Raw genomic sequence first — 15,886 nt, forward strand, 5'->3', positions numbered from 1 at the left:
CACTCTGGGGAAGACTTGACTAGAACAAAATTGTTCATTTGAGAAGTGCTTTAGAAAAAAAAAGGAAATAAGTTTTCTCAGGCCCAATGGGCAGCATTTTTTAATTGGTATGCAAGGCCTCCAAATGAAATTCTGATTTAATAATTGCTTCACTAAGAGTCTTTGGCTAAAGCTAATGAGCAATTTGACTAAATTAAGCAACAACAAACTAGACTCATTTCCCTGCTAAATCCTTTTCCATCCTGTCTTTCAGTTGCTTCCCTCTACTAAACTCTCCTTCATTCCCCTTATCTTTTTGATGTCTCTCCTTACTCACCCCTATCAACTCCTCCTTTATTATACCCCTGTTCAGACTCCCTCCCTTTTGCCTAAGACCTCAAACTGTAGGTTGCTTCCAAACTTCCACCTCTCCCATGAGCCAGGTATGCAGGTAACTATAGAATTTAAGCCTTGGACCTGAGCTGAATTAAGGATTTCTCTAAATACAAATTAGACCAGCAACTACTGGTAGAAGAAATCAGAATTATATTGAGTGCCTATGAGCTGCATTGCCCACCCTATATTAACCTCTTTTTTTTATTGCTTTCCTAAATTCTTTAATTTGAAAAAGGAAGAAATGAGCATGAGTCATTTAAAAGAAGTAGAATTCAAAAGCCAGACTGGTAGAAATGGGGTAAGTTGTGCTGCTGGTTAAAATTCTCAACCAGGGCTTGGAGAAGCACAATGGCCAGCAGCTCTTAGGTTAGTGACTTGGTTAGTCAATATCCAGGATTGCAGAAGATGTTCACTTGGCATGCTGGGCACTCTTGGAGGCACCAAGGAATACCTCTACTCAGCCTATTGCTCCTTAGGATAAAGCAAGATGGATGATATCTTCTAAGGCTTCCATGGGTTTAGACCGACACCAGTCCTCATGACTCCAGCAAGCTTTGGATTCTGACAGTGGAACTGTAAGTGCTAATGTGGGAATCCATGGAGAGGTTTGGGGGAATTTGGGGGTGGAGAAAGAGTAAGCCATGAGAAATTGTACATAAAATTATATGTGTATGTGTGCTTATGCATATTTTCCTGAGGATAGAGTTACTAGAGTTTATCAGATTATCAAAAGGTCCTGAGTCCCAAAAAAGGCCAAGAACTACTTCAGTTTAGGTTATGGCTGAGGCTTTGGGGTCTCTATAAGTTTTCTAGTCTGAGTCCTTGAAGGTTCAGATTCTTCCCCAGTGGATGCTCCCTCCCAGAGCATGAGTCACATCAGAGTGGCACTTTATAGGACCATGTGCTCTCTGAGCTGCCCTATCTTCAGCTTCCTCAAACCACAATTATCAGACAAGAATTTTGTATCTAGCAAAACTAAGCTTCATATATGAAGGAAAGATACAGTCTTTTTCAGACAAACAAATGCTGAGAGAATTTGCCACTACCAAGCCACCACTACAAGAACTGCTAAAAGGTGCTCTAAATCTTGAAACAAATCCTAAAAACACATCAAAACAGAACATATTTAAAGCATAAACCTCACAGGTCCTATAAAACAAAAATACAATTTAAAAAAGAAAAACAAAAAACAAAAAACCAAGGTATACAGGCAACAAATAGCATGATGAATGGAATGGTATCTCACATCTCAATACTAACATTGAATGTAAATGGCCTAAATGCCTCACTTAAAATATACAGAATTGCAGAATGGATAAGAATTCACCAAACAACTATCTGCTGCTTTCAAGAGACTCAACTAATATATAAGGACTTCCATAAACTTAAGGTAAAAAGGGTGGAAAAAGACATTTTATGCAAATGGAGACCAAAAGCAAGCAAGGGTAGCTGTTATATCAGACAAAACGAACTTTAAAGCAACAGCAGTTAAAATAGACAAAGAGGGACATTATATAATGATAAAAAGCCTTGTCCAACAGGAAAATATCACAAACCTAAACATATATGCACGTAACACTGGAGCTCCCAAATTTATAAAACAATTACTACTAGACCTAAGAAATGAGACAGAGAGCAACACAATAATATTGGGGGACTTCAATACTCCACTGACAACACTAGACAGGTCATTAGGTCATCAAGACAGAAAGTCAAGAAAGAAACAATGGATTTAAACTATACCCTGGAACAAATGGACTTAACAGATATATACAGAACATTCCATCCAACAACCACAGAATATACTTTTTATTCAACAGCACATGGAACTTTCTCCAAGATAGACCATATAGTAGGCCACAAAACAAGCCTCAGTAAATTTAAGAAAATTGAAATTATATCAAGCTGTCTCTCAGACTACAGTGGAATGAAACTGGAAGTCAACTTCAAAACCAGGCAAATACATGGAAATTAAATAACCTGCTCCTTGTTGATTTTTTTTTTTTTTTTTAATGAGAGAAGGTCTTACTCTGTCACCCAGGCTGGAGTGCAGTGGCATGATTATAGCTCACTGCAGTCTTGAACTCCTGGGCTCAAACAATTCTCCTGCCTCAGCATCCAAAGTAGCTAGGTACTAAAGGTGTGTGCCACAATGCCTGGCTATTTTTTTTTTTTTAATTTTGTAAAGATGAGGTCTTGCTATGTTGTCCAAGCTGGTCTTGAACTTCTGGCCTCAAGTGATGCTCCCACTTTGGCTTCCCAAAGCACTGGCATTACAGGTGTGAGCCTGGCCCCAACTTGTATAGACATTGGTCAAACCTCAGATGCTAAAGCCTAGATGGCAAAAGTTGATTATAATGATCTGGAAAAGGACTACAGAATGCCTTTTTCTATAATACACTCAAGGCTCTCCCTTGCCACCGACCCCACCCCAACCCCTCGCCAAAAAAAAAGCCAGAACAGTAGGTCAACATCTTCTAAAAGCCATATCTGAACTATTTCTAGTAGAAATGGTTTGTGTTATAATTAAATCATGAAAACAGAAAAGATGCAACTATAGAAGATTTTCAGGACAGACTAGAAAACACCTTCCGACAACATTCAGGAGTTAAAGATGGCACTGATGTAACAGTGGTCGTTTCACTTCGTTTTGTCCTTGGAATTAAATGTGAAATTACAGACCTAATTGAAAACCAGAGATCAGAATGAGAAATAGCCTCTTCTCTTGAACCACAACACCTTGGAGAGCATTTTGAAAGAGTTTTAGAATAAATATGAAATAAGAACAAAAATAAACTTATATTCTGTAAATCAACCAGCTAAGAGGCCCACTTTCTAATCAATTATCTACCAATGAGGACACTTATTGAAGGGGCACTGGAAAAAAGATAGTCTGGTCATGCAAAGGAAAAGCAAAACCAAGAAAAATCCTTCAGTTCAGATCAATGAGCATGCATCAGGGAAGGAAAGAACTCACTATCTTGCCTTACCCTTAAACATTCAAGGTGAATTAACAATAAATACAGATGGTCAATCTCTTCAATTACTGGTAGATATGGTGCTACTCTCTCTATATTAAACCCTTCCACCTTTGCTCAACATCTTCCTCAGAGTAAACATACCACACAGGTGGTAGATATTTCAAATAAACTATAGCTTTTTTCTATCTCTCAGCTCTTATCGGTAACACTTAGACTTTTGACTGAAAAGCATTCTTTCCTGCTCTGTGATACTAACCCCTGCAAATTTAATAGGAAGAGACTTACTTTGCAAATGGAATTGTCATGTGATATGCACACTGGAGGGACTGTTACTTGAGGCTTTAGAGAACTCCTTTGCTTATAATTGGGGGATTTCTGATCTAGATGTACTTTTGCCTTCTCTATTGTGTTTGATGCACACTGCAAATAAAGATCTTGAGACTGTACTTGACATCCTATGGGCTAAACATTCCACTGAAATAGGAAAAATAATTGGAGCAGAACCAACTAAAGTTCAGATAGATCTTACCAAACTGTTGCAATTATTTCCACAATATCCCTTGAAGCCAAAAGCAAAAGAAGGACTCAAATCTGTACTTAAAAGCCTTTTATCCAAAGGCCTTCTTGTATCCTGGACTAGCTACTACAATATGCTTGTTCTTCCAGGAAAGACACCAAGTGGATGAGAATATTGACTTGTCTAAGACACCAAGGCCACCAACAACATTGTTATTCTTCAATGTGGCAGCATCTAACCCAAATACCAATAATGTCGTTAATTCCATCTGAAGTCTCTTGCTTCACTGTACTGTATCTTTGCTCCATATTTCTGCAGTGTGCCTCTAGACCAGGGCAGCCAATATCTTTTTGCCTTTACTTGTGGAAGACAGCACAGACACGGATAGTTATGTTCTAGAGATTTAAAAAAGTAATATTTTTCCTAGGTCTTAAAGACTGAAAAGATCTAAATTTCTCTTGTGATTCATATTGTCATTCACTCCTGCAATACTCTAAGTCCTGCCTTTCACTTGCCTTTACCAGAGGAAGGGGAAACCTCATGATTGTCTTACCTCATTTAGCGAACAGCCTGTGTCTCACTCTGATTTATTGGAGACTCCCACTGAGAACCCTGTCCTTGGATTATTGGTTGGTGAGTCATGTTTCACAGCTGAAAGTGGAGGTTATAAAGCAGAATATTTATAGTGATAGCACATTCTGCTATCACCAAATTAAGCAGTCCTCTGGAATATAGCTCTCTACCTGAGGCAAAATAAACTCAGATGGCAGAACTTCTTGCCCTTAGTAGAGCTTATCAACTAGCCAAAGAACAGAGAGTAAACATATACAGTCAACTCATCTGGTGTGGGCTCTGCACTCCTGGATTCAACCAGGCATGGATTGAAAATATTCAGAAAAAAACAATTCCACAAAGTTCCAAAAAGTAAAACTTGAATTTGCCATGCCCTGAGTACTACAATGAATCCACTCAAATGCAGTACTGTGTTGGCATTATATTAAGTATATAATCTAAAATCTCTATAATCTATAAATTCTATAATTAGGTTTATAGGTATGTAATCTCTAGTAATCTAGAGATGATTTGAAGTATGTGGGAGTATCTACTTAGGTTATATGCAAATACTATACCATTTTATATAAGGGACTTGAGTATCCACGAATCTTGGATTAGTGTTTATAATAGTGCTGGATGGAACTATCTTAGCTTTTTTTTTTTTTTTTTTTTTTTGTCTTTCCATCTCTTCCTCCATGTGAGGACACAGCCTTTGTCCCCTCCAGAGGATGAAGTAACAAGGCACCATCTTGGATGGAGAGACCAGGATCCTCAGCAGGCACTGAACTCAACAGTGCCTTGATCTTGGATTGGAGGTTTTACAGGATACGCAATTCATTCCTATAGTAAATGATTATAAGACCCTAAAGTAAGTTTTAGTAAATTGAGCAAAGGTAGAACATTTGTAAAAGCTATAGCTTTATTTCAAAATACGTCCATGGGTACAGTCCATCTGGTTGGACTCACCTTTACTCCGAGTCATGGGCTCCAGGCAGGTGTGATACGCACAAACTCACCCCTGACTTTCTCTAATCTTTTCCTCCCCACCCCTTTGCTTTTTCCTTTAATCATTACTCTCCTCATTTTTTTCTTGTGACATTTTTCTTATCAACTTTAAATTTTTAGTGTAAGTTATAGCACACTATGATGTATGCATTCACACATGCACACTTTTTTTCTAAGTGGGAATCACTTCTTTTGCAATGCCTTCCCTGACTTTTTTTGTCTTTGATATACTCCTGTAGTTTACTTTTGTGACACTCTGCACCTCTCTCTCCTATCATTTGTCCTAGTTGCAATTTTGTACTTATTTTTTGATGATCTGATTAACATTTTCCTCCTTCAGTAGGCTGGAACTACGTCTGCTTTTTTCATGATTTAGCACCAAGCTTGATTCAATAAATTATTACTGAATTAGTGAAATAAAAGTATTGCAATCATATAATTATGGTAGTTCCCTATTTTCACATATCTTTCCTCGTTAGGCAATGCTGATTTCTCAGAAGCCAGGGTTAAGCCTGACACACAGTGGATGTTTAATAAATGTCCATTGTTGAAATGAACCAGTTGTATCTGTCTAGTGTCATTCATTATCCCATTCTTAGCGGGAGCATGAACCAATGAAGTACCACCGTACCTGACCAAGGAGACGCAGATGAGGAATTACAAAGGAAAGATGTGGCTGCATCAGAGAAGCCTGCTCAATTTTTTGCAGAAGATGAATGATTAATTCATCACCTGCAGTGACACTGGACTTATTATCATTTTGCTTTCTAAGGCTGTTTTACAAATAACTGGTCAGTTAGTTAAGAAACTGGGAAATTTTCATTATAATATAGTGAGAAAGTTGGTCCAGAAACTAGAGATCTGGCTTCTCCTCTCTTTTTTGTCTTTAGCTAAAGATAAGCAAAACTTTTTCACTCTCTGGACTTCAATATTCTCATCTTAAATAAAGGTTTTGGGACAAAAGTGTCTTAAATTTCTTAAAATTCTCTTGCCTTGTGAAGGGTGTAACATTTGGATTTTTATTTTACTTATTTTAGCCACACATTCTTGCAAGTTTCATTTCATGGTCTGAAAAAGTAAAGCACTTCTAAGAAAGTATTTAGAAGATAGAATATTTCTGGTGTAAAACATGGCCAATAAAACTTAAGCGTAATCAAATTCTCTATATATTTTCATGTTCAACTTGTCTTCTCAAGCTAACTCACCACCGATCACTCTTTATGAAGATATTTATCAATTAATCATACACCTCCTGAATTTTCTGTAAGTATGATGCATGGTATATGTATTATGAATTATTTTCTCTAACCCAGTAGGGAAGCATGGTAGTGTAGTGTGTGGGCTAGGTTCAAATCTCAGCTCTGGCACTCACTAGCTATCTTATCATGACAATGGATTTTATTGACTCTAAATCCCAATTTCTTCATTTAATAAAGGATGATGATGACATCTGCATAATATAGTAGCCTTTGCAAGGATTGCAAACATTAATGCAGAGCAGGAGAGCGTGCACATGACTGAGCTCCCATTATGTTCCTGGCACTACAGGTCCATAGTAGGTGCTCAGTCAGCGCAGATCTTCACCTTCTGCTGCACGATAAGGTTTTTTGTTTGTTTGTTTTTGAGACGGAGTTTCACTTGTCACCCAGGCTGGAATGCAATGGCATGATCTCGGCTCACTGCAACCTCCGCCTCTGTGCAACCTCCGCCTCCCAGGTTCAAGCGATTCTCCTGCCTCAACCTCCTGAGTAGCTGGGATTACAGGCGCCCACCACCATGCCTGGCTAATTTTTGTATTTTTAGTAGAGACGGGGCTTCGCCCAGTTAGCTAGGCTGGTCTCAAACTCCTGACCTCAGGTGATCCGCCCGCCTCGGTCTCCCAAAGTACTGGAATTATAGGCATGAGCCACCGTGCCTGGCCACGAGAAGCTTTTTGAACAAGCAACTCTTCTTCTTTGTAAATGTCACCTATAAGCAGCAATTTTCAGAGTAGGAGCTTAATATAGGCTGAATGGTTGGAGTGAAAGACTGCTCAATACTGAGAGGGAACATAGCATTGAAGAAGGCTTTCTCTGAGTAAAGGGAATTAGAAGAGGGATTAAGCCAATAAAATGTAATGTCATGGAGACCACACAGAAGATGGAAGCCTTCACATGCGGGGTGAAATACAGCAGTGGCTGTGCTGTCAGGCTAGACCAAAAAACTATTATCCCATTAAAATGCTTCTCCTCTGGCTCCTTTGCAAGGTGGCAGAGCTGTAAAAATGTTGTGCATTATTTCCTGGCAAATCATGATGGAAATGCTGTGGAATTGTACATGAGAACTTAAAGGATTCATCACAGTTTATTCCATTAAAATAAACACCAAAGAAAGTAATAATGGTATGTCATTTATTATGCAGTATTGTCAACCTTTTTATATGTTAAATGGAATCTCCACAGGCTTGCTAATGGTATATAGGCCATAAAGCCTTTAAACAATCATGTTTAACTGTATCTGAAATAGTGGAATCTTCGGGTGGTTGCATAAGTGGCCTGGTTTTTAAATCTTCTCAGTGAGAATATCAGAAGTACAACAAAAGGCCTCTGGGATATTCTTTTTCAGAACAGGGGACAATCAGTCAACAAATCCAAGGCTTTGTCCTTGTCATGTATGACAGCGTGGGTGCATGAGCAGGCATGACACCAGGCCTTTCAATTAACAAGCCAAAAACAAAAGTAAAGTTGGGACTAAGGTACACAAATTGCCCAAATCTAAACTGAACTTCCTTATTAGGCTTTATTTTGTTTTGCTTCAACAGAGTCTCAAACCAGATTTTAGTTAACCCCTGGAAAAGTAGTACTAATGTGTTGAAAAGAAACAGATAAGAAATGCTAAAATATTTCCCATTATGAACCTGAAATGAACATATGTTTATTACATGTAAATGACTGTCATTGATTTTCTTCTCCCATCACTCCCACCTTCATCTTAATTTCCTTCCCTTCTTTTATTTTATCCTTTCTCTTCTCTTCCCCTTTGTTTTCACTTTTTCCTTTCTCCAAGTTTGAGATACACTTTCTCCTTGTCAAGTGAGTAGCTTCAAAAATATAACAGTCCTTAGCAGAAAGGAATTTCAGAGTATCATCGGACCTGAGCTCAGAGTTTCAGATTCAATTGCCCTTAAAAGGCCACATAGATGATTGTTGATCCAACTCCTAAACCTTAGTGCCTCATGCTCAGGGTAAGTGGTAGTGAGGAAAGGTAAATTTCTATAGGGGAGAACACCTACAAAAATTACCTCCTTTAGGTTACATGCTGGGGTTCATCCCTGGAATGACAGAGGTATATTCCATTTCATTTCTCCATGCATATGTGAAGCTATCAGTGCATATAATGGTCAGGGTTCCATAGCCTTGGGTGTTAATACAGGAGTGATTGATTTCATTATAAACCATAATTTACTGTTTATACTTCCTTCCAACTTCATGAATACTGATTGGTGGGAGCAGACCAATGCATTGTAGAATATAATTCCAACTGAGTAGTTTCCATGTAAAATTTAAACATGTCATAGTACACCATGCCTAATACATTAAACTGTGCATGTGTCAAATGAAAAATGTAAATCTTTTGTGGGAAATGAGCAAGTATTTATAAAGAATTTGGCTGATGCGATCAGCAAAGACTTTCAAAATAAGGAGCCAAAAGTTTCCTTTTGGACTGTGAACTCTTGCAGTTTTCAATCAAAATGAGCCCAAGTGGAGCCTGGGAGAGCAGTAATGAATTGTTTAAATTAGAAGAATCGTACAATAGTATTAAATATCTGGTGGGCTTTAAAGCACCAGAAACAGGAATTCCTTTTGTCATGCAGTAGCAGAACAATTTGTTATTTCAGGAAACACATGAATCAATTCCAGCAGGAGAGATGGATGTTGTCTGAAGATGGGTCAGGGTTTTTTCAACTTAAAAAAATAGCAAACGTGGTTTCTGTTAAAGTTGCTGCAGGGAAAATTCCAGTGACCCAATCCTTGTTCCCACATTTGTTAAAGGAGTCTAAATATCTTGTGGTTAGAGACAATGTAGGAAAGAGGGGGACATAGTAGGTAATCAATAAATTGCTGTTATAATAATTAAGAAAGTGTTTGCCTGGTAAATTCAGAATATTAACGAAATTGCAAGGGCAAGTTAAAATTGCAAAATATGCCTATCTGACACCATTTGTGTGCAATTGATGGATCATTTAAATAATGCTTATGAATAAATAGAGCCCTTTCCTACAGTGAGTAACAAGGCAAAGCTTAAACAGATTTAATCCATGTGTATTTGGCAATACTTGATAATATTGAGCACTCCTACACCTAGTTAGGACAGAGAGACAGTACAGTGCTGGAGTCCAGCTGCCAGGCTTCAAACTCCACCTCCTGCTGACTGGCTGGGTGCATTTAGCTCACCTCTCTGTGCTGCTCAGCTCATTTCATCTGAGAAGCAAGGGACAATCATGGCACATATTTCATAAATCTGCAGCTAGGATTAAATATAATCCTTGCAGAGCAGGTAGCATTAGGAAGTGCTCAACAGAGGCTTATTACTTTAAGTTTTCTTAATCTAAGAGAGATCTGGGCAATAATGAAAAGTTGGAAGAATCTACCCTGATAATGTAGGGTAACTTTCTGTCTTGGGGGCATTTTAGAAGATAACTGGCCATGGCAAGAGATGGAAAACTATTAAATTTAACCCTTTATTATTCCACACAAACTGAAAAATGTCAAAGGTATATGAGATTTCCTCTTCTCCCATCCAATGTCTCTAACACTAGAAAAGAGAAATTTAGAAGCTTTATCTGATCATAGATACACAGATAGGTTTAGCAATGACTGGGGAATCTAAGAGCTGGTTGATTAGAAATACACAACTTTTGTGACCTAACAAATTAAGTTGGCTTAGTATCGAGGGGAACACTTCAGTGAGTCTAGGCTGAAATCCAAGATCTCCCCTTAATGCAGAGAACAGATGGTGGAACAGTAAGTCCAAAGACCACTAACGTCTTGCAGATATTCTTGACTTCTATAATTCTGCCAGAATCATCAGTAGTTCAAGCACATGGGTCTATTCCCCTTTGAGAGTTCAGACAGGATGTGTTCTCATTAAGTTAAAGATAAAAAGATTAGGTTCACTGGAGAAAATGTTTTGTGGGTATCTTTAATTAAATCTCTGCAGTTTATAAATATATCTTTAATTTCCTCCCACAGAGACCAGTAAAGAACTACAACACCTTGGAGTCCCACGAGCATTTTATGACATGAAGAGCCCACGAAACAGATTGAAAAAAGGGGGAAGCCTGTAGAATAGATGGCAACTTCACTAACATCTTTATTTATTTTTTTAAAATTGTATCTACTCCTATGCTCTAATGATCTAGAATTTTCAGTGAATCCCTGGGAAACTTAAAGAATGCTGTGAGTGCATTCTTTTTTAAATATTTAAGAAAAGAGACATTTACTTTTATAAAGAAGAACATATGGCCTTGTTTGTTACTGTGAATCCTTGGTTCTAATTACTGCTGTCACCCAGGCATGTGTTCCCAACATTAACCTTTGTCTGAACTATTCTTATCCCTATGTAGGTGTATTCTATATCTGCATCTTCCATTAAGCCTTCAGCGAACCATTTAACACATACAGACACACACACACACGTACACACAAATTGCCCCCCAATTTTTTAGGTTTTAATCCTCTTATTTTTCATGTGTTAAACTCATGGACCTTATATTTAAGTATATTTTTTGCACCTGCTGTCTGCCCGACCCCTCCCTTAATTGACCTGAGGTCTCTCCTCTCTCTGATGCTGAAGGATCTACTTAGGGTGCAAGGATTTTCTATACCGTGGTGGTTACAGAAATGTATGATTGAAGTTTATTATATGTCAATGATGAAAGGGATAATCCTGATTTTTTAATAATGGGGTTTATCCTGATAACTTTGAAATAAATAAAATATAACATTCATCTTTGTGGCTTACTAAAACATAGCTGTTAATGGATGCTGTATTCCCTTTAAAATTTTCTTCTTTTTTTTTACTTTATTCACACACTTCTCCATGGAAACTCCAAACATTAATTTAAAAAAATGGTATTCGTTTTCTTTGAGATAATAAAATTTTAATGTGTTGTAATGAATAAAGGGGAAAATAAGTTTATGAAACAAATTGCTATTAGAAACCTGTTTTCGAAGAAACTGATCAAACTATTATAAAATCAATGATCCTAAGACTTAAGTCTTATTTTCATAAATAATTCCTTCACATACATTGTGAAAATTTAGTCTTTCTCCAAGCTCAGTGCCTAATCCCACTCAAGGATGACCACTTGGAGTGGAGCCTTGTCAATACCCAAACATGTGCCTTGCATGTTGTGCACATATAAACACACAAGTTCGTAGTTTATATATCAATCCTCTCTTTTAGAACAGAAGCAAGAGTACAGCAGATAGCATTGTTCTGACCTAGAATCTTAAAAAAAACTCTATGAACAAATATGGAAGCACGTTCTGCTTTTTGAAATTATTTTAGGTGATTATATGGTGTAGACTATATATATTCTCTACACTGCATAAAAGGAGTTGTCAAATTATGGCCACAGATCTACTACCTGTTTTTCTAAATAAAGCTTTATTGGAACACAGCCACATCCATTTATTTACTGTTTTCTATGTCTGCTTTTGCACTACTGTGACAGGGTTGAGTAGTTGCAACAGAGACTGTATGTCCCACAAGCCTGAAGTATTTCCTGTCTGACCTTTTAGGAAACGGCTGATCCCTGCAACATACAGTCATCTCTTGGAATTGGTTTCAGGACCCCTAAATACCAAAATCCATGCATGCTCAAGTCCTTCTGTCAGCCCTGGATAGCCCACAAAAAGAGGGCCCTCTGTGTGCCCTGATTTTGCATCCTGTGGATATATGCGATGGGTTGAAAAAAATCCACATGTAAGTGGACTTGTGCCATTGGAATCCTTATTGTTCAAGGGTCAACTTTAATATGATATGACGGGAGATAGGATGTATAGAAAAGTGCACAAAAGTGTACAGCATGATGAACATTAACAAACTGAACATACCTATGCCACTGGCACCCAGATCAACAAACATAATCTTGCCAGCATCTTCTCCAACTTGCTTCTAGTCAATATCGACAGTATTCTTGCAATATTCCATTGTTTGTTTGGATGGATCTTAATCTGTTAAATTATTTCCTTAATCATGGGAATTTTAATGATTTCTTTTTGGTTACATACAATGTTTTATTTAACATCTTTACACCTATTTTCTTTTACTTTAGGGGTTATGTATGCAGGATAATTTACTAGAAGCATAATTTTGGAGTCCAAGAAAATGAGCATTTAAAATTATAATTATTGCCATGTTGCACTCTAAAGAGGTTTTACTACTTTTATACACTACAGCAGAGTATCAGAAGGCCTTCCACACTAAATTAGCCAATAGTTTAATCTTTGCCTTCTGATAATTGGAAATTGTATTTCATTTTAATCTTAATGTTCACTGTTTTAATTTGGAGTGAGATTGTGTATTTTTTCATTTGTTATAAATAATTTTGTTTCTTTGGGGGGAGGTAATTTTATGACAAACTTTTTAAATTTTCCTGTAATAATTGATCCGTTAGATGTTTTGTCCTTTGTAAGGGAGAATGGTTTATTTACAGTTTCTTAGGTTAACACTCACTGTATCCAATCTGCATACATTTTTATCTAGGGATGAACAAAGCCTTTATTCGTGATTCATTTGACTTTCCTCTTTATGTGTGACTGTTTCTCAGTTCTCATTTCTAATGCTGTATGTTTATGCTTTATTGTTTTGTTTCTTTATATACATTTCTTTTCTCAAGAAGAAAACTTTTGGATCCATTTACTTATTTAATAGTTTTCTTTTGTTCTACTAATTTGTTGTTTTAATTTTTCCAAATTACTTTCTACACTCTGCTTTATTTGGATTATTTTACTGTTTACCTCTTCATCTTTTTAATTTTAATGATTAACTCAATTATTTAAATTACTTTCTATTTAGAAATTTAATATTTAAAGCTATGAATTTTCCTACAATGCTGTTAGCTGGCTGCAGCACTAAAATTCTGATACTTAGTGCAACCAATTTTCATATTTCCTAGATATTGTGTAATTTGACTTTTGATTTTCATTTTCAGCCAAAGATTATTTTTAAAAAGTTTTCAGAAATATCAGTGGTTTGATATTTTTCTTGTCTGTTTGTATTATTAACTTCTAAATTTTTAAAATGTTATCTGAAAGATCAGAGTATATGGGAGACTAATTTGGGGTGTATGTTTATGCTTTCTTGTGTCAAAATATATGACCAGTTAAAAATAACGTTCCTCAGGCATCTGAAAAGAAGTTTATATGATCTAGTTTCACAATATACAGCCTGATACGTCTATTACATCTAACATATTAATTAAGTAGTTTTAAGCTCTAATATTTTATTTTGTTCTACTTTATTTTTGATGGCCAGAGGCCAATGAGAAAAACATCTTAACTGGTTCTGTATTTCCATCTCTCTCTCATTGTTCTTGCTTCATAAATGTTTATGTTTTCTTGTGTGAAGATTTATGACAGATCTTCACTGTGGATTGCACCTTCCATCATTATTAAGTACACTTCATTTCACTTATTACCTTATGCTTTGCATGCAGCTAAGACTAATATTAATAGTTGACTCCCGATTTCGTTTTGTTTCCATTTGCTTGTATAATCTGTTACTATTTATCCTTTTCTTTCAAAATTCCTGAGTCTTTTATTTGTGTCTCCTGTGTACAGCATGTGGATGGATTTCATGTTTTATGAAATCTGAGAAATATTTTCTTTTAAAAAATGAGTTCATCTTACTAACATTTATTGATATGACAGTTATATTTAGTGTGTTCTTTTAACCTCTGCTTTTAGTGTTTTCTGCATTGTGGCACATCTTTGTGTTTTCTTTGCTTTGCACATGTGCGGGTATTCTTTCTGAGAGCCTGGAAAGTTTATGTTCTGTTTTCACTTTTGTTATTAATATTGTTATCACTTGTTTCCATTTTGTTGTTGTTATTGTTTTTTCCTATACATTTAACCCTATATTCCTTCAGCTATGAAACTGAAGGAATGAATGAAACTTATTAAATGATAATAATACATTTAACGCTATATTCTTCAGCTATGAAAGTATCTCTGGCAGTGTCTTTTGCTGTCCCACTATGAAAGTCGAAAGAATTAGTGCATATGTATTTCCTTTTACTGCCATCTGCTTTTTTTGACCTTTTACTTTTGACCAGCTCCTTTTCTACAGACCACCCCTATCTTTCATTTTCTAACTTCTGTCTCTTTCCAAGTCCCATGACCTCACCTTAAGTCCCTACATGATTATTTTTATACTTTAAATAATATACTCAAATTTCTATTTCTTGGTTTTCAGCATTAGGCAGTAATCCTTGGGTTCTTGGTATGAGAAATGAGCTAATCAATAACTTATCTCTCCGCTTTTCTCCAAAAGTTGAATTGGTGTTCTCCTAATTTTATCCACAATTTAACAAATTTTTATGCCTAGTTTTCATCAACTGTGGGCTAGGGTTATAGCTATTTCGGGGGCTATTTTTGTATGTATATACATTATATTTATGTATTATATCCATATAAAAATTATACACTTATATAAGTATAAAACTTTACATAGTTTTATGTTATATAGGTAGAGTGCACATTTTATAGTATATACAATATATTTTATATAATGTACAAGTATATATTATATAAGACATTATCTCTTTATGTTTTTTGATTGTTTAAAATTTACCATTTTAAAGTATACAATTTCATGGCATTTTGGACATTCATAGTATTGTGCAACACTTACCACTATCTAACTTTACAACATTTCATCCCTTTGAAAGCAGCTACTCCCCATTTCCCCCTCCTCCCAGGCACTGACAACCATTTATCTGCTTTCTGTCTCTCTCAATTCGCCAATATTGGATATTCCATTTAAATAGAATTATACAGGTGGTGGATCACCTGAGATCGGGAGTTTGAGACTAGCCTGACCAACATGGAGAACCCCCGTCTCTACTAAAAGTATAAAACTAGCCAGGCTTGGTGGCACGTGCCTGTAATCCCAGCTACTTGGGAGGCTGAGGCAGGAGAATCGCTTGAACCCGGGAGCTGGAGGTTGCGGTGAGCCAAGATGGTGCCATTGCACTCCAGCCTGGGCAACAAGAGCGAAACTCTGTCTCAAAGAAAGAAAGAAATAGAATTATACAATACATAGCCTTTAGTGTCTGCCTTTTTTTTTTCTTTTCTTTTTTTTTTTTTGAGACAGAGTCTCGCTCTGTCACCCAGGCTGGAGTGCAGTGGCGCAATCTCGGCTCACTACAAGCTCCGCCTCCCAGGTTCACGCCATTCTCCTGCCC

This window comes from Hylobates moloch, unplaced genomic scaffold (genome assembly GCF_009828535.3).
Source record: "Hylobates moloch isolate HMO894 unplaced genomic scaffold, HMol_V3 SCAFFOLD_24, whole genome shotgun sequence".
Classification (NCBI taxonomy): domain Eukaryota; kingdom Metazoa; phylum Chordata; class Mammalia; order Primates; family Hylobatidae; genus Hylobates; species Hylobates moloch.